Source organism: Drosophila biarmipes, unplaced genomic scaffold (assembly GCF_025231255.1).
Source record: "Drosophila biarmipes strain raj3 unplaced genomic scaffold, RU_DBia_V1.1 ptg000009l, whole genome shotgun sequence".
Classification (NCBI taxonomy): Eukaryota; Metazoa; Arthropoda; class Insecta; order Diptera; family Drosophilidae; genus Drosophila; species Drosophila biarmipes.
The window spans coordinates 2,853,736-2,878,370 of record NW_026114530.1 but is presented as its reverse complement, the minus strand read 5'-3'; the positions used below and the strand labels follow the sequence as shown (position 1 = coordinate 2,878,370).

The 24,635-nt window shown below is 35.0% G+C and overlaps 1 protein-coding gene and 1 long non-coding RNA gene across 8 annotated transcripts in view; one reads left to right on the top strand and one right to left on the bottom strand.

Moving 5' to 3' along the window:
• LOC127011799 (uncharacterized) overlaps positions 1-13,694 on the top strand; it is a 28,726-nt gene extending 15,032 nt beyond the window's left edge. The window contains exons 2-3 of the long non-coding RNA XR_007765151.1: positions 8,175-9,085; positions 13,060-13,694. This is a non-coding gene — a long non-coding RNA (uncharacterized LOC127011799). The remainder of the gene's footprint in view (positions 1-8,174; positions 9,086-13,059) is intronic.
• Positions 1-24,635, bottom strand: part of LOC108027275 (G protein-coupled receptor kinase 1) — a 284,279-nt gene that overhangs the window by 206,002 nt on the left and 53,642 nt on the right. The window lies entirely within an intron of this gene.

Sequence of the window (24,635 nt, the reverse complement as noted above, 5' to 3'; positions counted from 1 at the left end):
ATCAAAAATGGGATCCAAAGTGTCTTAACGCCGCTAACGTAATCATAAAATTGTAGGTGGTCGACCACATAGATGTATTAGATAAAGTCTACAACGTATTGTGCCTAATCGCATTATCCATGTGTGACCTCATTATCCTTAGAGATCCGAGTAAATCGTGGCTGGCACAACCTCTTGGCCCAAAAGGAGAAGGGAATAAAACTAAAATCAATATACAAAACGATTCACAGTTAACAAGAAAAAAAGTTAACTTCGGCAAGCCGAAGTTTGTATACCCAAAGCTATAATTTGTTTCATATTATTTTCACACCAATTTTCCGATCGTTCCTACGAGAGCTATATGACAAGTAGTTCCATTTTGTTAATTTAATTCGAAAGTCAAAAACAAAAACAAACAAACCAAAATAACAAAAATAACACATCAGCTTAAGCTCTCCTCTTTTTGATAGTTCAATACGCCGAATCCAAGTCTTAACTTAAATTACATAACTTATTCTGAATTCCAGCACATCAATACAAAAATGCATAGTTAAATATTTTCATCACCAAAAGATGCTGTTGCGGTCTCTCATCGAAGTGGAAAAAGTATATTGAGTGTATATATTTAGCTGGAGAATACTTATTTAAAAACAATAAACCTATCTTTGATTATAAATATTTGCATTTTTATTATTATGCCAATTCTGTATATACTGCAGCCGTTCTATTCGATTTTCAAATGACTTTAAATTTTAAAAAGCATATGGGCCGTTCTTTTTATAACCAAACTGACGAAAGTAAAAAAATATAACTTTTTTTCGGATAGAGCTGGCGCCCAATACAACAAGAAAAAAATTTGCACATCTAACGCATTACCTGAAAGATTTTGGCTTAGAGGCTGAGTGCCATGGCTTAGACGGCACAGTAAATAGATTAGATTAGATAGATCTGCAAAGAGTAACTAAGAATATGCTGTTGGAGAGAAAAAGTTGGAGAAAATATATTTTTAGTTTTTTCCTTGATGTTTCTGCGTTGCGTGGTACGCGAGATTTGTGTGTTAAAACTTGTTCGGTCATTTGAGATATCAAAGCAATGAAGGGTTGAACTAAGCTTTTAATTTTAAATACTTAGAATTTGGAGTTTTGATACCTAAAGATTATAGTGCCGGTCCTTGATTATGCTGTGAATTTTTCAATTTGTTGGGTTTGGTTTTTTATACCTCTGCAGAGGATATATTGATTTCAGTCAGAAGTTTGCAACGCAGCATCACTAGGCGAGTCGATCTAGCTATGTCCGTCTGTCTAAGCTTGGAAACATTTTTTAATTAGTTATGAATTTCGAATTAAATTTTATCAAAACCGGACAACTATACAATATAGCTGTTATAGGAGCAATCGTAAAATTGGTGGGAAAATAAAATGAAACAAATTATAGCTTTGATGTTTTTTGACATATTATCTTATAATATTGGGAAAATAATTTTTTATATTTTTAATAATTTCAAATTAAATTTAATCAAAATTGGACGATTGTTACTAATATTGCCAATTGATTATTTTTTTTAACTGCAAGGGTATTCAAGCTTCTGTTTGCTGAAGTTAACTTCCTTTCTTATTTAACTTGTCTCTTACACATGCTGATCGTGAAATATTTGTACAATTTTTTCAATTTTAAAATTGTTTTGTTGCTTATTCTACAGTAATAATACATCTCGACTTGCTCTCGTGATGACAGAATTTCGTTTTTCGCACACTGTGAACTTTGTAACTTAAAAGCAGTTACAAATCTTTGGAGGTGTATTTTTTGTCTGTTAAATTCCGAAATGGCATTCGAGATATCTTATATATGCCCTTTGGGCTGCTGGGTCTTCCATTATGTTTTCTTTTATGTCTGGCGCAATTATATCTGAGGTTATTTCTTCTTCTTCTGCTTCTGTTACTGATATAAATGCAAGAATTGTTATATCATGTAGATCTTTTTCTTTAATTTCAACTCCTTCTCATTTTCCGTCAGGTCTATTTCTTGATCTATTCTCAAAGGCGCATTAAAAATTGTCGATATCGATATATTTAAATAATACCTATCTTTGATAAGTTTTAAGTTGTTCGTAACTTGATGAATAATTCGTTCTATTTATTGCTTCACTATTTGTATGTACTAAAGTTCTTCCCGCATTGAAAGAATCTACAAGAACTTTTGCATGTTATTTAATGGTGTCTTTATGTATTGGCCTATTTTGGCTTATACATTTGTAAGACTTACCAAAGTTTTATTTTATTTCACGGATATAAAGAGTTAATTGTTCCCATTCCCATTAAAACTGCATTAATTTTTTAGCATTAATTGTGCATAATTTTTAGCACATTTATGTGTCCTAACACTGGGTGTATGTCTATTTCCGAGAATACTTTACAGTTTCTTATGGTAGACAGTACTATTGTTTTTTGCGTGGCGCTGCAATGAATAATCGGGGAAAAAGGTAGGTCATACCTATTCATATACTCGTTTTCAAAATATGAAATTGATAGAGGCTGTGCTCTGTTTCTAGTTATAGCTAATACTTTATTCTCAAAAGTTGGTTGATTGGCTATAGTAATGCAACCTGTGGTATTCATTTTAGGTTTTTTTAAAAATTTTTGTTTATTTTTTTCAAAATTTTTATTCCTTTTATACCTATACAAATTTAATATTTTTTTTTGGTTTGAAACATATTTTTAAAATAATTGTTTTCACTTTATTAATTTAATTTTATCCAGCTAGCCTAGCTTCTGTTTATCGCACTCTTTGATACATACTTATTGTGGTAAAGCACATATAAGCTTTATACAAGATGTATGCACTCATAATGAAAACAATTATTGATAATAATATATTTGTTATATCGGTATCAATATTTTTAAGATTCGATTTTATTAATGACATTAGCAGTGGGGTCCATTTTGTGACATATTTTTTCTAAAACTTCTGTTCCCAAATTGAATACCTGAAGCATTGTATCAGGAGTTGCAACGCATACGCAACGGCACTTTTTGCAAATGGGAAACCAGGGAAACCGAATGAAAGTATAAACAATATTTAATTGTAGGTCCCGATTAAAGAAGTTCATTCATTCGTACTTTCTTCTTCAAATTAGCAATGGTGCGGAAAAAAACATTTCCATGTACCTCCAGACTAAATAAATAAATATTCCTTTACAAAGGCACAGTAGGCAAATTTTATTGTAGGGTTTCTATTAAGTTCACGCTTAATGTTTTCCAAACACCTTTGGGCTTGCGTGTAAGACTCACTCATAAAGATAAGGTCACGTTTTTTAAAGAGACAAGCCGAAGATTCTCGAGATGGAAGTATTATTCCTATTAAAATGCCCTTCGCACTGGAGTTATTCCTTTGACATCCATCTAATAGGTTCAATGACGTGTTATATCACCCAAAACCGAGCTACGACCTCGACTAATTAAGTAGCACCAGGCTCCTCCAAAGAGCGATAAGTTGCGACGAATGTTTGGGGGCCTGCTGCCCCCATGCATGACGCCGACGATTTTTTCCACGATGATGTGATGTTAAATGGTCCGTCAAAGCCCGAAACCATGCAACCTACAAGTCCACCCGTTCAAACACAAATATCTCTTTTATATGAGGTTGTATAATAAGACGTTTGTCTATAAAATTATCAACTACAATTTAGTTGTAAGCAGCCTTCATTTCCATCAATCTTTCGGTCTCCAATGCTGTGCCAGATAAACAGGATAGCAAATGCTGAAACTTACCGATTGAAGTCAACTCTGATTCCTTATTAATTAACGTTTCAATTTCGTCAAACATATGATGACAACATTATGATGACGCGATGCTCTCACTTGTAGATTTGACAGCCCCTGAAGTTTTCCACGTAGTTACCGTGGCAGTTAATGCGTTTTTCCTTTTTGGGGTCTTCTTTGTTGGCAGGTAGTTAACCGAATTGTGGAAGTCTTCATAAGCTACAGAGTCTGTTTGAAGTGAACAGTATGTCCTGGTGTGTCCATACTCCTGACAATTTTTGCAGTGCTCTGGGCTGTTCCTTTTATGTGGCTTTTCCACGTTAAATCTTCGGTGCAATAAGTATTGAAGGTTATGGGGGCACTTCATATGATGGGAGAGCTTCTTTCCGTTATTAACAGCCCTTAAGGCTCAATAACCACCTCAATAATTAAGGAGCTTTCGCTGGAGTTGACTTGATGGAGCTATGCGCTCTTTATTCATATAAAAGTCAAACTGAAATTTATAAGCTGTACCATGGCTAAACGTGGCCGGCAGCTGACCGCTTGTCATACAAAAATGCGGACACTAGTAGAAAATACATAACTCGCCATGCCAAGAACCAGGCACGGCCACTAAAGGCGTCTTATGCTGAGTCTGATCATTAGGGCACTAGGGTGATCCGAGAAAGCAGCGCACAAGACTGAAAGCAGTCCTAATAAGTAGCAGGCAGAAAGTGGAGACGGCTGCTATTAAAATTTGACAAGACAGGTAGGACCGCGGCCGCAAATTATGGTAAACACTTGGGGACCAGGTCGTAGATTACTGGTTTGCGTCAACGCTGATGTACGCTGTTCCCATATAAGCCCGAGCTGAAATCGGCACCACACCCACTGCATTTGTAAAAGAATGATTCCAGTTACACAGCCCAGCTCATAGCGTTCGTGACGCGGAAACACTAATAAGTCGAAAAAAAATGATACAGAAATCTTCCCTTCTTGTAAAAAATATAAGTTGATTAAAAACTTTATAGAAGTAGGGTCGGTTGGTCTAATTTTATATATATATATAAATATATTATTCAAAAATGCCTCGAGGGAGTTAATAGTCTCCCTAGTCTAGTCTTCCAGAAACCTTAAACAATATAATCTGTAGGTTCATAGTTTTTTCTTGTTCTCGTTCATTATTTAAACTTATCATTTATTTTATATTTGGTTTTGTACAAATTTTTTGATTGTTTCGGAACAGCGTTGCCGATCCGAGCTTGAAGAAGGTTCTTCTCAAGCGCAATATACTTAGGAGCTAAAAGTTCTAAGTCTCGTAGCGGCGCTACCAACAGCGGCAGCGGAAAGACGGCCTATGTATTCTTCAGTATATAGCTATGCTCACTTAGTCTGGAGCGCGGAGGTATATGCACATATATGACGTCCGCTCGTGTTGCAATTATGCTGACACTTGCACTTTCAGTCTGCAGGCCAAGGCACAGCGAGCGGTTCTTATTTCGGGCACTTAGGTTGATGACAGGCTCTGAATTGTATAAACACTACGACAAAGTATTACAGTGCGTGCCCTTTTAGTACTCTTGGTACAGTGGGTGGTCGATACAAATATTTTATATGTGCATACTACATCTCCCTCCTTTTGAAAAATAACGTAATATAATGGTTATTTTCTAGTATTAATTTTACAAAAAATAATATTACTTATGGCAAAAAAATTTAATTTTTTTTGTGTTGTTTTCTTTTTTTTAATTTGTTTTTCTATTATTGTGTATTCTTATTTTAGATATGGTTATCCTATGTTCTCTTATATTATACATGGCCATACTTGATATATTTATAAAATAAAAATTTATTTTGAATAAAGAGTTTTAATTTATCTATATGTATTACTTGTTTTTTTTATTATTTATTATAGTTATGTTATCTCTATCTTCTATTTGTTCCACCTTATAAGGACCTATATATTTAAAATCTAACTTATGTCCGGTTTCATTTTTCAGTAAAACCTGATCTCCTATTTTTAAATCGAAATCTAAACAAGAAAGGAAGTTAACTTCGGCAAGCCGAAGTTTGTGTACCCTTGCAGTTATAAAAAAAATCAATAATTTTATAAATTGAATTCGAAATTCTTAAAAATATAAAAATGTATACTCCCAATATTATAAGATAATATGTCAAAAAGCCCAAAAACTATAATTTGTTTCACATTATTTCCCACCAACTTTCGGATCGTTCCTATGAAAGCTATTTTAATTTAAAATTCAAAACCAAATAAAAAATGTTAATTCCAAGCGTAGGAGGTTATATGTTAAAAAACACCGAAGATATAATTTTTCCATATTATTTTACCACTAATTTTCCTTTTTTTCCAATGGGTGCTATATGATATAGTCGTCCGATTTTGATAAAATTTAATTCGAAATTCAGAACTAATTTAAAAATGTTATATCCAAGCTTATAAAGCTATATGTTAAAAAACACCAAAGATATAATTTTTTGTATTATTTTACAACTAATTTTCCGATCGTTCATATGGCAGCTATATGATATAGTCGTCTGATTTTGATAAAATTTAATTCGAAATTCTGAATTAATTCAAAAATGTTATTTGCCAGCTTAGAAGGTTATAAGTTAAAAAACACCAAAAATATAATTTTTTTTTAATTTTTTCCCCGACAGTTCCTATGGGAGCTATAAGATATAGTTGTCCGATCCGGCTGGTTCCTACTTATATACTACCTGCAATAGAAAGAAGACTTTTGGGAAAGTTTCAGCCCGAATTTAAAACTGAGAGAATAGTTTGCGTAGAAACGGACGGACATGGTTAGATCGACTCGTCTAGTGACGCAGATCAAGAATATATAAATACTTTATGGGGTCGGAAACGATTCCTTCAGTGCGTTGCAAACTTCTGACTGAAATCATTATACCCTATGCAAGGGTATAAAAACATTAATTTCGTCAACAAAAACAAAAGAATACGTGTAAATTAACCCACCAAATAGTTAACGCGCATGTAAAACCTGAAGCGAACGCCTCGCTACGGGTGTATTTCTTCATTACGTCCAAATCATTAGCTTTTATTAGTTTTCCAGCTGTTAAAAAAAATGGAAACCTAAACAGTGTGACAAGAGTAATTATTACCAGTAACCAATTTGTTTTTAAGTAAATGTGCAATTATACACATATATATGGGCTGTTCTTTTATAAACCTAACTTTTTACGAACCGAATTTTTGATTTTCCTAAAATTTTTTTTATGTATACTAGTCGGTTAATAAGTAAACACGTGTAACAAGATTTGATAAAAAAATATTATTATTAGTTTTATTTTAAAATTATTTTTATTTTTATTTTAAAAAAGGCTAATTTTAAGGCAACCTGACGTTTTGATCACAGTTCAAACCACTTAAAGCTAAAGGAAGAAATTGTTTCTGGACGAACTCTATACGGTCAATTTGTTTTTGATATTGTGGACTCCAAGCCGAAGAACAGCATTCTAAATTAGGACGGAAGGGAGGTAAATAATAATTTCGATCATACAAATTTGTAGTCCAACGCTTTATAAACCCAAGAACACTTGTAGCTTTATTTACAGTAAAGGTTATGTTACCGTTCTCAGACATTGTGAAACGTCGATTAATTTACATAAATTCATCGGTTAAACCCATCCCAACAAAGGACTAAACAGTTGCAGTGCGATTCTAAAAAGAAGGGAAAGATCTTATAAATTTTGTTTTTTTTATTTTGTAATTTGATTTATTAATAGTGCTATTAAAAGCGTTTATTAAAGTTTCGGCTGTAGCATTCTTTAAAAAATGATAATATACGAAAGTATAAAGATTCAAAACTGTATCAATCGAAGTTACCCTAAATGTCCGTGACATATTCGCGGCTGGATGTTTCAATAAAGGAAAGTGAACTTTTAATTCACCCACAGTATTGAAACATTAACAGAGTGATTATTTCGATCTACAACGCCAAAGGAGATCGCAGATCCAGAAAAAGTCCTCGGTAGGTTTTGGGGACCAAAAGCTGACACGTTTAAATATGTTTTCAGATTTACGTGTTGTTTATACATTTCTTAAATTTAACAAGAAAGGATGTTACCTTTGTCAACCCAAAACCGAGCTACGACCTCGACTAATGAAGTAGCACCAGACTCCTCCAAACAGCGATAAGTTGCGACGAATGTTTGGGGGCCTGCTGCCCCCATGAATGACGCCGAGTTAGCTAAAGTTGCAAATGCTTTTCTTTGATAAGTACCCACGCCTCTTGCAGACTTGCAAATTTGCCACGGATTGCCTTGCATAGTATTCTCAACGTTGTACGACATCTACTTTCCAAAGAGGTGGACGATTTCTTCCACGATGATGTGATGTTAAATGGTCCGTCAAAGCCCGAAACCATGCAACCTACAAGTCCACTCGCTCAAACCCAAATACCTCTTTTATATGAGGTTGTATAATAAGACGTTTGTCTATAAAATTATCAAATACAATTTGGTTGTAAGCAGCCTTCATTTCCATCAATCTTTCGGTCTCCAATGCTGTGCCAGATAAACAGGATAGCAAATGCTGAAACTTACCGATTGAAGTCAACTCTGATTCCTTATTAATTAACGTTTCAATTTCGTCAAACATATGATGACAACATTATGATGACGCGATGCTGTCACTTGTAAATTGGACAGCCCCTGAAGTTTTCCACGTAGTTACCGTGGCAGTTAATGCATTTTTCCTTTTTTGGGTCTTCTTTGTTGACAGGTAGTTAACCGAATTGTGGAAGTCTTCATAAGCTACAGAGTCTGTTTGAAGTGAACAGTATGTCCTGGTGTGTCCATACTCCTGACAATTTTTGCACTGCTCTGGGCTGTTCCTTTTATGTGGCTTTTCCACGTTAAATCTTCGGTGCAATAAGTATTGAAGGTTATGGGGGCACTTCATATGATGGGAGAGCTTCTTTCCGTTATTAACAGCCCTTAAGGCTCAATAACCACCTCAATAATTAAGGAGCTTTCGCTGGAGTTGACTTGATGGAGCTATGCGCTCTTTATTCATATAAAAATCAAACTGAAATTTATAAGCTGTACCATGGCTAAACGTGGCCGGCAGCTGACCGCTTGTCATACAAAAATGCGGACACTAGTAGAAAATACATAACTCGCCATGCCAAGAACCAGGCACGGCCACTAAAGGCGTCTTATGCTGAGTCTGATCATTAGGGCACTAGGGTGATCCGAGAAAGCAGCGCACAAGACTGAAAGCAGTCCTAATAAGTAGCAGGCAGAAAGTGGAGACGGCTGCTATTAAACTTTGACAAGACAGGTAGGACCGCGGCCGCAAATTATGGTAAACACTTGGGGACCAGGTCGTAGATTACTGGTTTGCGTTAACGCTGATGTACGTTGTTCCCATATAAGCCCGAGCTGAAATCGGCACCACACCCACTGCATTTGTAAAAGAATGATTCCAGTTACACAGCCCAGCTAATAGCGTTCGTGACGCGGAAACACTAATAAGTCGAAAAAAATGATACAGAAATCTTCCCTTCTTGTAAAAAATATAAGTTGATTAAAAACTTTATAGAAGTAGGGTCGGTTGGTCTAATTTTATATATATATATAAATATATTACTCAAAAATGCCTCGAGGGAGTTAATAGTCTCCCTAGTCTAGTCTTCCAGAAACCTTAAACAATATAATCTGGTAGGTTTATAGTTTTTTCTTGTTCTCGTTCATTATTTAAATTTATCATTTATTTTATATTTGGTTTTGTACAAATTTTTTGATTGTTTCGGAACAGCGTTGCCGATCCGAGCTTGAAGAAGGTTCTTCTCAAGCGCAATATACTTAGGAGCTAAAAGTTCTAAGTCTCGTAGCGGCGCTACCAACAGCGGCAGCGGAAAGACGGCCTATGCATTCTTCAGTATATAACTATGCTCACTTAGTCTGGAGCGCGGAGGTATATGCACATACATGACGTCCGCTCGTGTTGCAATTATGCTGACACTTGCACTTTCAGTCTGCTGGCCAAGGCACAGCGAGCGGTTCTTATTTCGGGCACTTAGGTTGATGACAGGCTCTGAATTGTATAAACACTACGACAAAGTATTACAGTGCGTGCCCTTTTAGTACTCTTGGTACAGTGGGTGGTCGATACATATATTTTATATGTGCATACTACATCTCCCTCCTATTTTTAAATCGAAATCTAAACAAGAAAGGAAGTTAACTTCGGCAAGCCGAAGTTTGTTTACCCTTGCAGTTATAAAAAAATCAATAATTTTATAAATTGAATTCGAAATTCTTAAAAATATAAAAATGTATACTCCCAATATTATAAGATAATATGTCAAAAAGCCCAAAAACTATAATTTGTTTCACATTATTTCCCACCAACTTTCGGATCGTTCCTATGAAAGCTATTTTAATTCAAAATTCAAAACCAAATAAAAAATGTTAATTCCAAGCGTAGGAGGTTATATGCTAAAAAACACCGAAGATATAATTTTTCCATATTATTTTACCACTAATTTTCCTTTTTTTCCAATGGGTGCTATATGATATAGTCGTCCGATTTTGATAAAATTTAATTCGAAATTCAGAACTAATTTAAAAATGTTATATCCACGCTTAGAAAGCTATATGTTAAAAAACACCAAAGATATAATTTTTTGTATTATTTTACAACTAATTTTCCGATCGTTCATATGGCAGCTATATGATATAGTCGTCTGATTTTGATAAAATTTAATTCGAAATTCTGAATTAATTCAAAAATGTTATTTGCCAGCTTAGAAGGTTATAAGTTAAAAAACACCAAAAATATAATTTTTTCCCCGACAGTTCCTATGGGAGCTATAAGATATAGTTGTCCGATCCGGCTGGTTCCTACTTATATACTACCTGCAATAGAAAGAAGACTTTTGGGAAAGTTTCAGCCCGAATTTAAAACTGAGAGAATAGTTTGCGTAGAAACGGACGGACATGGTTAGATCGACTCGTCTAGTGACGCAGATCAAGAATATATAAATACTTTATGGGGTCGGAAACGATTCCTTCAGTGCGTTGCAAACTTCTGACTGAAATCATTATACCCTATGCAAGGGTATAAAAACATTGATTTCGTCAACAAAAACAAAAGAATACGTGTAAATTAACCCACCAAATAGTTAACGCGCATGTAAAACCCGAAGCGAACGCCTCGCTACGGGTGTATTTCTTCATTACGTCCAAATCATTAGCTTTTATTAGTTTTCCAGCTGTTAAAAAAAATGGAAACCTAAACAGTGTGACAAGAGTAATTATTACCAGTAACCAATTTGTTTTTAAGTAAATGTGCAATTATACACATATATATGGGCTGTTCTTTTATAAACCTAACTTTTTACGAACCGAATTTTTGATTTTCCTAAAATTTTTTTTATGTATACTAGTCGGTTAATAAGTAAACACGTGTAACAAGATTTGATAAAAAAATATTATTATTAGTTTTATTTTAAAATTATTTTTATTTTTATTTTAAAAAAGGCTAATTTTAAGGCAACCTGACGTTTTGATCACAGTTCAAACCACTTAAAGCTAAAGGAAGAAATTGTTTCTGGACGAACTCTATACGGTCAATTTGTTTTTGATATTGTGGACTCCAAGCCGAAGAACAGCATTCTAAATTAGGACGGAAGGGAGGTAAATAATAATTTCGATCATACAAATTTGTAGTCCAACGCTTTATAAACCCAAGAACACTTATAGCTTTATTTACAGTAAAGGTTATGTTACCGTTCTCAGACATTGTGAAACGTCGATTAATTTACATAAATTCATCGGTTAAACCCATCCCAACAAAGGACTAGACAGTTGCAGTGCGATTCTAAAAGGAAGGGAAAGATCTTATAAGATCTTTCGGCTGTAGCATTCTTTAAAAAATGATAATATACGAAAGTATAAAGAATCAAAACTGTATCAATCGAAGTTACCCTAAATGTCCGTGACATACTCGCGGCTGGATGTTTCAATAAAAGAAAGTGAACTTTTAATTCACCCACAGTATTGAAACATTAACAGAGTGATTATTTCGATCTACAACGCCAAAGGAGATCGCAGATCCAGAAAAAGTCCTCGGTAGGTTTTGGGGACCAAAAGCTGACACGTTTAAATATGTTTTCAGATTTACGTGTTGTTTATACATTTCTTAAATTTAACAAGAAAGGAAGTTACCTTTGGCAACCCAAAACCGAGCTACGACCTCGACTAATGAAGTAGCACCAGGCTCCTCCAAACAGCGATAAGTTGCGACGAATGTTTGGGGGCCTGCTGCCCCCATGCATGACGCCGAGTTAGCTAAAGTTGCAAATGCTTTTCTTTGATAAGTACCCACGCCTCTTGCAGACTTGCAAATCTACTTTCCAAAGAGGTGGACGATTTCTTCCACGATGATGTGATGTTAAATGGACCGTCAAAGCCCGAAACCATGCAACCTACAAGTCCACTCGCTCAAACCCAAATACCTCTTTTATATGAGGTTGTATAATAAGACGTTTGTCTATAAAATTATCAAATACAATTTGGTTGTAAGCAGCCTTCATTTCCATCAATCTTTCGGTCTCCAATGCTGTGCCAGATAAACAGGATAGCAAATGCTGAAACTTACCGATTGAAGTCAACTCTGATTCCTTATTAATTAACGTTTCAATTTCGCCAAACATATGATCACAACATTATGATGACGCGATGCTGTCACTTGTAAATTGGACAGCCCCTGAAGTCTTCATAAGCTACAGAGTCTGTTTGACGTGAACAGTATGCCCTGGTGTGTCCATACTCCTGACAATTTTTGCACTGCTCTGGGCTGTTCCTTTTATGTGGCTTTTCCACGTTAAATCTTCGGTGCAATAAGTATTGAAGGTTATGGGGGCACTTCATATGATGGGAGAGCTTCTTTCCGTTATTAACAGCCCTTAAGGCTCAATAACCACCTCAATAATTAAGGAGCTTTCGCTGGAGTTGACTTGATGGAGCTATGCGCTCTTTATTCATATAAAAGTCAAACTGAAATTTATAAGCTGTACCATGGCTAATCGTGGCCGGCAGCTGACCGCTTGTCATACAAAAATGCGGACACTAGCAGAAAATACATAACTCGCCATGCCAAGAACCAGGCACGGCCACTAAAGGCGTCTTATGCTGAGTCTGATCATTAAGGCACTAGGGTGATCCGAGAAAGCAGCGCACAAGACTGAAAGCAGTTCTAATAAGTAGCAGGCAGAAATTGGAGACGGCTGCTATTAAAATTTGACAAGACAGGTAGGACCGCGGCCGCAAATTATGGGGACTTGGGGACCAGGTCGTAGATTACTGGTTTGCGTCAACGCTGATGTACGCTGTTCCCATATAAGCCCGAGCTGAAATCGGCACCACACCCACCGCATTTGTAAAAGAATGATTCCAGTTACACAGCCCAGCTAATAGCGTTCGTGACGCGGAAACACTAATAAGTCGAAAGAAAAATGATACAGAAATCTTCCCTTCTTGTAAAAAATATAAGTTGATTAAAAACTTTATAGAAGTAGGGTCGGTTGGTCTAATTTTATATATATATATAAATATATTATTCAAAAATGCCTCGAGGGAGTTAATAGTCTCCCTAGTCTAGTCTTCCAGAAACCTTAAACAATATAATCTGATAGGTTCATAGTTTTTTCTTGTTCTCGTTCATTATTTAAACTTATTATTTATTTTATATTTGGTTTTGTACAAATTTTTTGATTGTTTCGGAGCAGCGTTGCCGATCCGAGCTTGAAGAAGGTTCTTCTCAAGCGCAATATACTTAGGAGCTAAAAGTTCTAAGTCTCGTAGCGGCGCTACCAACAGCGGCAGCGGAAAGACGGCCTATGTATTCTTCAGTATATAACTATGCTCACTTAGTCTGGAGCGCGGAGGTATATGCACATACATGACGTCAGCTCGTGTTGCAATTATGCTGACACTTTCACTTTCAGTCTGCAGGCCAAGGCACAGCGAGCGGTTCTTATTTCGGGCACTTAGGTTAATGACAGACTCTAAATTGTATAAACACTACGACAAAGTATTTCAGTGCGTGCCCTTTTAGTACTCTTGGTACAGTGGGTGGTCGATACATATATTTTATATGTGCATACTACATCTCCCTCCTTTTGAAAAATAACGTAATATAATGGTTATTTTCTAGTATTAACAAAAAATAATATTACTTATGGCAAAAAAATTTAATTTTTTTTGTGTTGTTTTCTTTTTTTTAATTTGTTTTTCTATTATTGTTTTGTGTTTTTATTTTTTTTTCCTTTTTTTTGTGTATTCTTATTTTAGATATGGTTATCCTATGTTCTCTTATATTATATATGGCCATACTTGATATATTTATAAAATAAAAATTTATTATTAATAAAGAGTTTTAATCTATCTATATGTATTACTTGTTTTTTTTATTATTTATTATAGTTATGTTATCTCTATCTCCTATTTGTTCCACCTTATAAGGACCTATATATTTAAAATCTAACTTATGTCCGGTTTCATTTTTCAATAAAACCTGATCTCCTATTTTTAAATCGAAATCTAAACAAGAAAGGAAGTTAACTTCGGCTAGCCGAAGTTTGTGTACCCTTGCAGTTATAAAAAATAATCATGTGAGATTTTTAATGATTGTCGCTGACTTCAGTAATATTTTACATATAACCTTCTTCTTGGAAATAACATTTTTTAATTGGTTTTAAATTTCAAATAAAATGTTATCAAAATCGGATGACTATATCATATAGCTGCCATAGGAAGTTACTTCGGCGACACTTCTTGATGTTACTTTGGCGACACTTCCAAAAGTGACTTTGGCGATACTTCTAAAAGTGTCGCCTAACTGACTCCGAGAAGTGCCGCCGAAGCGGCATATTACATCCCGACGGGAATCACTGTCGCGATCCGAATGCGAAAATGCGCTTGTAGAAAATACCAGAAAAACCTTTCCCATTTGGAGATCTTGAATAAAAAACTTGTTTTTACTTGTTTTGCAGTATTTTGCATGTACTTTTCCTATAAGGGGTTTGAGACACGGTCCTTGGCGTGTCGGAAATTCAGCTTAATAATTTTATTTATGTCCAACTCCGATGACATGGGAAATTTAATTGTAGCCATTTCTGAAATAAACAGAAATTAAATTTTGTTCCTAGTTTAAACAAAACTAAATTAGATGAAATTACCGTTTATAATCATGTGGAGAATCTTCCATTGCCAGGTAATATGTAAATATCTCAAAGTAATCGGACAGCTTCAGCGTCGCACTCTTTTTGTAAAATGTGTGCTACCGTCATTCTATCTACCAGAAGTGACTTCTGGACGATAGGTGATAGAATATTCGACCTTTTGCTTGCAGGGCGGGTACTCGCTACAATGATACATGCATACTACATCTCCTGCCTTTTGAAAAATACGTAATGTAATGAAATTATTTTCTATAAATATATTTTTTAATTTAAAAAGTAATGAAATTAAATTATTTGTGTTTATTAAAATTGTCTTATACAAAATTCTTCACGGAAATCAGGATATTGTAATAATGTAGGTTCTAAAGGTTTATCTTTTAAATATTGGAATGAACTTTGGCATTCCCAAGACCATTCAAATGGAACATTCTTTTTACATAATCCAGTTATGTGCCGTGAATAGTCGGAAAGTTTTTATTGAAACGTCTATAATAATTGCAAATGTTATAAATCGTCTAGCGCTATCTGCATATGACATTCTTCGTCCGGTAAAATTCCGTTGTCTGTACATTTATGACCACTTCATGCATAAAAAATTAACATTTTTGTGGATGTAGTATTAAATTGTATTTTCTGCATATTTCAGAAATGTCTTTTAAGTTTTTAAGCATATGTTTTTCGAAACAACCTATGTCTATTAAGTCATCCATATAATAAAATGCTTAAGAAGCTTCAAGTCCAAGTATTTTTAAACCGAAAGGTATTTGCGTGAAGCGATATGTGCCATTGCTCGTTAAAAAAATCGTTATATTTCCTGACATCAAATCATGGCATGAGAAGTACTTTGACCTACCTAGTTTGTCCAAAATGTCACCAATTCTTGCGAGTGGAAATTTATCAGACAGAAGTTTTCTGTTGATTTGGCGATAGTCAACTAATAGTCGCCATTTCTTTTGGGTTGAACCCTGGAGGGTTTTCTTTGAGACAAGTAGAAGTGGGCTGTTGTATTATGATACAGATGGTTCGCCTATATTATCTTTAATTAATTTTGCTACTTGTTTTTGAATTTTCTCAAGTTGGCTGTGCGGGCTTCGATATTTTTTTATAGTAATTGGTTCATTCCTTCCCTTCAATCTAAATTTTTGCTTTCAAAAATTGTTTGTTGTTATTTATTTGGTTTCATAGACCGAATACGTCAGTGTAGTTCCGTTAACTGTGGTTCGGATTGAACGGTAACATTTTTTAGTTCTTCTATGATGTTTTGATCTCTATTACTTGAAGGGCGTTGAATTACATTATAATCGGATATTGGATCACATTTTAAAATTATTTACTAATCAGTTGACCAGTACTATTTTTGTTGAGTGTGATAGTATTGGCAATGTAAATACCAGGTTAAATCTCCTGATTTGGTTTTGGAGAGTTGTATTTATAAAAATTACATGGAATTATATATTTGTCTGTTTAAAGTATCGGAGCAAGTCCTTTGGTTTTTCTGATTCCCTCGCCTATTCCTTGAACATTTATTGCATTTTTATTTGTCTGGGCCTGGAGTTTCCCGAAACTGGCTGGGTAAAGCGGATATTTGTGTATCTATTTGTATTTTTACTACCTATTATAGCTATTGGGCTGGTTATTTTAGTTTTTCATTATTGTGGATGTAACCGCTATTTCGGTTGTAGCCGTTATACTGGTAATACCTCTACCACGATAGTTATCTATATACAGGCCTGTAGGGCTGTCCTCTTCTTGCAAATAGTATTGCGTTGGCATAACCCGTCATTTCATTACTACATTGTACGAGTATGTACTTGGTGACAGCCTCATTCATTGATGAAAAGTTGCCTGCCTCAAGGATTGTTTTGAGACGGCCGTGCTCACAATTTTTGACCATTGTGTTTTTATCCTCCTTGGTGCTGAATTTGTCTTCGTGTTCATCGGGTAATTCTTCACCAATATACAAAGCTTCAAGTAGTTTTCGTAAGTTATAAACTTCATTTTTGAAGGTTCCTGGTGTTTTTCTTGTTTACGCAGTTTTTGCCATTTTTGCTTTGTCTACACCGGATGTTCCGCCAAAAACATATTCCGTTTAAAGTAAATTCATTCACGTACAGCTGGAATTGTAAGATTATTGAAATCTTTCTCTGTCAGATTCAGATTCTTCTACTTCTGCTGATTCCAATTCGTCCCCAGTTTCTACTTTCAAAGGGATGTTTATTATGGTTGGTATTGAAATATTTTTACAGAAATATACCTTTTATTTATAGTACGATCGAAGTCTGGTCAGAAATTTCGATAATTCAGATCAACAATTTTTATCTAGTTTCTTGGCTCATGTATTAATATATGCGCATTGTTGAAGCAAGTTACTTATTTCTGCACGTAGCTTGTTGTATTGATCTATTTTGCGTAAATTATATGATTTATCGAAATCGATTTTTAATATTTAGATCCTCTTATTATACACTCCATTCTATTATAAGATGAATATGAATTATTCTTGTATACTACTAAAATGCTAGTTCTATCTAATATGTCACGATTGCTTGAAATTGTTCTCCCATGAACACCCGGAATGGTGCTCAATACCATCGCTTTTTGTTTATTAGAGCAATGTAAAAATGGTGAGGTTTTTAAATTATAAGTTGACATATATACCTTTTCTGACTCATAAGTAGTAATCGGGGTCGTAAAGACCAGTGTTATTATTCTCTCTCTCATATGGGTTTTATTAAGTGTCTAATACGTTCATTCTTGTTTGTTTATCTACCTATACATGTGGGCATAAAAAAAGATATAAATATTTTTTCGGTTATTATTTTATTAGGAATAAAAATAGATTTTTTTAAAATTTTTTACTTTTAAAAAGCTTGAAAATATAAACGTCAATTTTTTTTGTCTTTTTTTTTTATTTATAAATTTAATCCATGTTGTTTGTGCGACTCTGGAATCTCTCTTTAATCACCTATTGTGTAATTTATAGGCTTTTAGGAAAACATTTGCTGACATTATAAGTATAATTATTATTAATAGTATTGTTATGGTTTCTAGATCATTATTTTGAGATTCTACTTTATTAACGACGTTCGCCGCCGAATTGACAACTTTTTTGTCTACAAAACCCATATTGGGAATGTTTTCCAAAATTGTTAACTTTATTCCAAGTATATATGGCGATTTTTTTTTTTACTTTATTTGTAGTATTGTTCATAAAGAATAATTATGAAAGTAAGCGAAATATTGGGTATAAGTATTTTTTTTTTTCACATGACAGATTTACAATGTGTCGCTCTGTATAATCAAAATATCTGCCTTACAAGGGTTAGTAGTTTTCAAACAGCACTTTCATGCATAGGCTTGAGTATAATAGTTTAATATTAAAGGTAACTTAGGAATTGGCAATTAATTCAGCCATTGTTACGTTACTTCGCACCATTGCACAAAGTTGACTTTCAATTTTAGCCGTTGGCGCAAAAAGGTTTTTCTCTTGCCGCTCCTCTTCCTATTGGGTTTGGTCTTATTTTGTTGACATGCCCTGTACTCCGCTATTGTGAGGGGTGTGGTCCTTCGTTTGGACACACCTCTAGACTTACTTGTACATCCCTTTCCTCGACAGGAGCAACTTCCTCTAGTCTAACGTCGTTGTTGATCTCATTGCATTTAGCTCGTAGGTTTACGCCTGGCCATGCCTCCCACACTTTTATCCTGCTGCATTCGTCATATAAATATAGCTTTGTTTGCACAGTGAAGTGACTTACAACTAGCTATTCGCGGCTGCACTTCACGCAAACATTGTCAGCTGCCGTTCTTTATGTATCAAAGTATATGCTCACAAATGTACTCGTATTTGGCTGATAGCCGGGAGAAAAGTTATATGTGCATTCATTGTATTTGTCTGCACTCAGGCCTGGGGAATATGCTGACACCAGCACTTCCCGTAAGTTGTGCTCTGATTTCCAAAGATTGCACATTTAATTGCTCCCAAAATTTTTTATGGATGATTATGGATGAATAAGAAAACCATAGCCAAAAGCAATTTAGTATTGTACAAAATCGTATACAAATCTGGGCGCCAGACGTGTTTTTGCGTTATCGGCGAGTGTGGGCGCGTTTGAGAGGGCGTGCCCGCCTAATGTAATAAAGTTGAAAGACTCAAGAATCTGCTCCAAAATCCCAACTTCCTGGTTCTCAAAGTTTCCGGGAACTCTGCGTTCTCATACGGACGATTGGCTAGTAATGCTGATTAAGAATATATTAACCTTGTAGGGTAGAACACGCGTTTTTTCAGAGACGAGACGTAGCCTTACTTAGAATTAAAAGAATAATGTAAGTACAGACACCATATAAACGTTGGAGCGGAACCATTGCTGCTCCCACAAAATAAAGAAATAAAACGAAAGCAAATAAATGTGAAGTTAAATTAATGGAGGACTAACATACTTCTTGGTGACTCCCAACTACTTCATAGCAAACGTGACATTAGCACCTGTAAACCCTCAAAAATACCGCTAAATTGGAAATGAAGTTCTATCGAAAAGTCAACCGGAAAGAAGACAATTGAAGACTGGAACAAATAAATCTGAGTGAGTAGAGATGGAGCAATTGCAAAAAGAGGGGCGTCAAAAATAAAATTACTAAAAGAATAGCGCACATTAGGTGGCTATTATTTACAAATCCACCACCAGCCCCCTGGGCAACAGCCCAAAAATGGCAAGAAGAGCTTGATTTCTTTAAGTCAACTCTTGTAAAAATAAAGTCCAAAGCTCCAGCTCACTAAGTAATTAAGCAAATTAACGAAAAAAATAACACCTACATTTCCATAACAGCTGCCAAAAGAGAAAAGAACTGTCCCAATGATTGCCCGGGACCATTGGAGAGTCAATTCTGCGAATCAACCTGTTCGAGACCTGTGCGATGACCGGCACCGGTACCTCCTGAGCTCAAAAGCCCAGGACATCTGCAGGTAAATCAACATGGAGCATCAGCGAGCCAGCGACGACCAGCTGATGCAACTGGATTATAAAGACATCCCTAATTGGAGCCGAAGCAGAAATATATTTAAATATAAACGTACATACTATAAAAAAATTTAAATTGAGCGGAACTATTTCTGCCCAATTAGAAGTGTAGTTCTTAAATCTATACAAATCAATAGGTAGGAAACCTGTAAAAGTAAATGCAAAGTAATGCAATGAGTAAATTTTCTGAAGAAAGAAATAGTTATAATTATAATCAAAATATATATATATTTCAGAAATGGGAGTAGTAAACGTTAATTCAGTGGACTCCACTGTTAACATTAAAAATGAATATATACAAATTGGTTGCCCATATTCGACGGACCCATGTTTTTTTTTTTTAAATCAAAGAAAAAAATAAAAATTTGGCGGTTGGCAATCTTAATCATTTAATTTGTTCCAAGTAGATTTGTTTACATCAATTTTTGAATATGATATCTCTCAAATGGCCGCCTCTGGCGTTGATGGCGTATTGTGCCCTTTTTGCAGCATTTTCCATCGTTTTCGCCAACATTTCGGCCGGAATAGCGGCTATTTCTTCACGAATGTTGTCCTTGAGCTCTTCTAGGGTCCTTGGCTTGTTAACGTAAACCTTTGACTTCAAATATCCCCACAAGAAGAAGTCAGGCGGCGTCAAATCGGGCGAACGCGGTGGCCAGTCCAAATCACCACTTTTCGACATCAAACGGCCCGGAAACAATTTCTTCAGAAAATCGATTGTTATGCGACTTGTGTGCGGTGGAGCGCCGTCTTGTTGACACCAGAACTGCCTCATACGCTTTCGACGAAAAATTGGCATCAAAAAATTGGTCATCATGTCGCGATAACGCTCCTGGTTGATGGTAAAAGCATGGCCGTTTTCATTTTGGAAGAAAAACGGCCCAATGACCGTTTTCGAACTAACGCCGCACCAAACTGTGACTTTTTCGTCGTGAAGAGGCACTTCTCAGGATTTTCAGTGGCGTAAATACGGCAATTTTGCTTATTTACGGTCCCATTCAATGTGAAATGGGCTTCATCGGACATGATAATTTTGTTCCAAAATTGATCGTCATCTTCGGCCATTTCGATGACTCTTTGGGCCCATTCCAATGGACGAGGCTTGTCCGTAAGCAACAATCTTTGCGTCAATTGAATTTTGTACGGGAACAAATGCAAATCAACTCGAATAATCCGTTGTAAAGTGGACCGAGCCATGTCCAACTGCTGAGAACGGCGTTTTTGGGATGTTCTTGGGGACATCTCAACACTGGCTCGTACGGCAGCGATATTCTCGTCCGATCGTCTTGGTCGACTTTTATTTGGCCTCTTCGGATTAGAAAGAGCCTCACCAGTCGTAAATTTTTCACATTTTTTAATTTTTTAAAAGCACGTTGAGTTTTCACAATTGACTTGTTCTGTTGAATGTAAATTTCAACTATTTCAGAGCGCTCGCGTGGCGTGTATTGTTCCATGGTAAAAATCTGCTTGGACTGACGCTTCAAACGCGGTATGTCCTTCAGCGATCTGGCATCTCTGTCAAAAGTTATGGCGTCGTCAGATGGATCCGTCGAATATGGGCAACTAAAGTATGGCTACACTAATGGCGATTAGAGAAACATATGAAAGGGACCCAGACTTCAGTAAAAGAGTTCAGCAGTTAGTATCTACAACCCCTGTTAGTGTATACGAGTTAGAAATCCTTTATATAGACACATTTAACTGTCATGCCCCACCATTGTTTTACTGCACTGCAACACAAAAAGGAAAATCACTAACAACCATTCCGGGTGTGCATGTTAGATCAAGAATAGACGAGCATCCAATCTTAGGAAAAGCAATTGTTATGATGGTATCTAAGCAATAATTCATGTTCATAATATAATGGAATGGGATGAATTATATCAGCAAATACATAACATAAAAGTTGACTTTGACAAATCATATAAGTCACTTAATTAAAAGAGGCCAATTCAAAAGAACACTATTAAAAACATGTAGAAAAACTAGTAAAATGCTTTAATGAAGCACGAATGCTAATACATGGCCAGAGAGAAAAATTAAATCAAGGTCATTGGTCCCAAGTATCAAAATTCTTGATCGGACTACGATCTAATTTAATATTAATTAAACAAAAATTCAATTAAGATAAATTCAATTAGATATATTGGTACCAACCATACTTAACTAATAATTTTACAGATTGTGATGATAGTTCAAGCATAATAGAGAGTAAAATAAGCAACAACATTACAAAGGGACAATCTAATATTGATTGATTTTATTAACACAGCATCCAAGCTTATACCAGTTTTCGATGGAAAGCTGAAAATTTAACAAGTTGTTATGATGCATTACAAATAATAGAATCAATAAAGGGCAAGCACGAACACTTTGCAGTTTCCATAATAAAAACAAAGCTAAAAGGTGTCGCCAGAAATGTAGTCGGAAACGAAACAACAATTATTAAAGTGGTGTTCAGGAAACTATAAAGGCCGTGGTAACTCGAATCGAAGCCACAACAACAACCACAAAAATATCAGAGTTGCCAAAAATTCATCGGGAAACTCCCAAAACCTTTTAAATGTTCAGCAGTAGAAGATGCAAGAGTTTTTATTCTTAATCAAAATATATTCGTTTCATTTATCAATGTAGCTACTGGAAAAGAACTTGTCTTTCTTGTCACAGGTGCAGACATATCCATTTTAAAAGATATTTCTGATATCTTTTACGACATCCAAGATAATTATATTATAGACATAAAAGGGATAAGTCAAGAAATAACTAAATCCAAAGGTCTAGTTTCTATTGAAATACAGACGACTAAATATATAAATCCACACGATTTTCATATCGTGAATTCACAATTCCCTATGTCAACTGTCAATTAGACTTCAAGCCATCTGAAGATTGGCTTATAATAAGACCCAAAAACTTAAAATTTCCAATTAATGTACCAATAGCTCACATTTCTGGCAACAACTCAAGTTATTCGAAAAATATAACTCAATTCAAAAGAAGACAGTGTATTAATTCCAAATCAAGAAATTCTGCATGGTATTTCCATTGCACATACCATAGCAACAGGTTAATGAAATTCAAAAGCAAGTAGAAAGGTTGATCTCCGATGGGATTGTTTAACTATCCGTATCCGAATATAATAGCCCATTGTTACTTGTGCCTAAGAAACCATCTTCCGGGTCAGAAGTAAACAAATGGCGGTTTGTGATTGACCATCGCCAGATTAATAAAAAATTACTACCTGATAAATTTCCACTCCCTCGAAGACGAGCAAAATATTTGGATTTCAACAAATTGAATAGTTTAATAGATATAACGACTTTTTCAACTACCAATGGCACGTATAGCTTCACGCGATTACCTTTTGGATTAAAACAGCTCCTAACTCATTTCAAAGAATGATGACTATTGCATTTTCTGGACTAGAACCTTCTCAAGCATTCCTTTATGTGGACGACTTAATAGTAATCGATTTTTCCAAAACCATATGCTTAAGAACTAACAGACGTTTTTGAGAAATGCAGGAAATACAACCTAAAGTTACATCCAGAAAAATGTTCATTTGTTATGCATGAAGTGACTTTTTTAGGTCATAAATGCACTGATAAAGGAATACTTCCTGACGACAAAAAATTTTATGTCAATTATTATAGACGTTTTATAAAAACTTTTCCGACTATTCAAGGCACATAACAAGATTATGTAAAAAGAATGTTCCTTTTCAATGGACGGATGAATGTCAAAATGCATTCCAATATTTAAAAGCAAAACTTATGGAACCTAGTTTGCTACAATATCCAGATTTTAATAAAGAGTTATGTATAACTCAAAACAATGATGGTCTCCAACTTCCTTATTGTCATGCCAGTTGCATATAAGAACGCAAATACTGTCGCTAAAGCAAATTTTGAATCATTTATTCCAATGAAGACGTTCATTACGGACATGGGAACAGAATAAAAGAATTCAATTATAAATGACTTTTGCAAATATTTGAACATTAAAAATTTAACATCTATCGCACACCACCGCCAGAAAGTTGCGACAATCAAAACAAGTCATAGAACTTTTAATGAATACATATGATCTTAAATATCGCTTGATTGATTGAGATGTATTGCTTCAATATTTTGTCTCTCATTTTAACACGATCTCATCAATGGCAGAATGTAAAAAATATAGATATATCAGTAGAATATAAAGTTTTACCAAAAAACGAAACAGGTCATAAGTTAGATCCTAAATGATCCTGGTCCTGGTCCGTATGAAGAAACGGAAATGAGAGATAGAAATAATGTTATAATAGTTAATGACAAAAACAAAAAACAGATGGTTCATTAGGATAGAATAAAACATTTTATTTCATAATCTCACTTAGTATGGCCATACATAGATAATAACATATATATATATCAATGTTTTTGATATCTAAATATTTTTCATCATTTAAGTTTCTTTATCCTTTCTAAAAAAAAAACACAAAAAAAAAACTTATTTTATACATAATAAGAATTTAAATAACTTTATGAAATTACGTCCACACACTAGCATCAGCATAATTGTAACACGAACGGACCGCACGTGCATATACCTCGCGCTCCCGCCCAAGAAAGCATAGCCTATAAACATACATATACACAGCCATCTCTCTAACGCCGTCTGTGTGC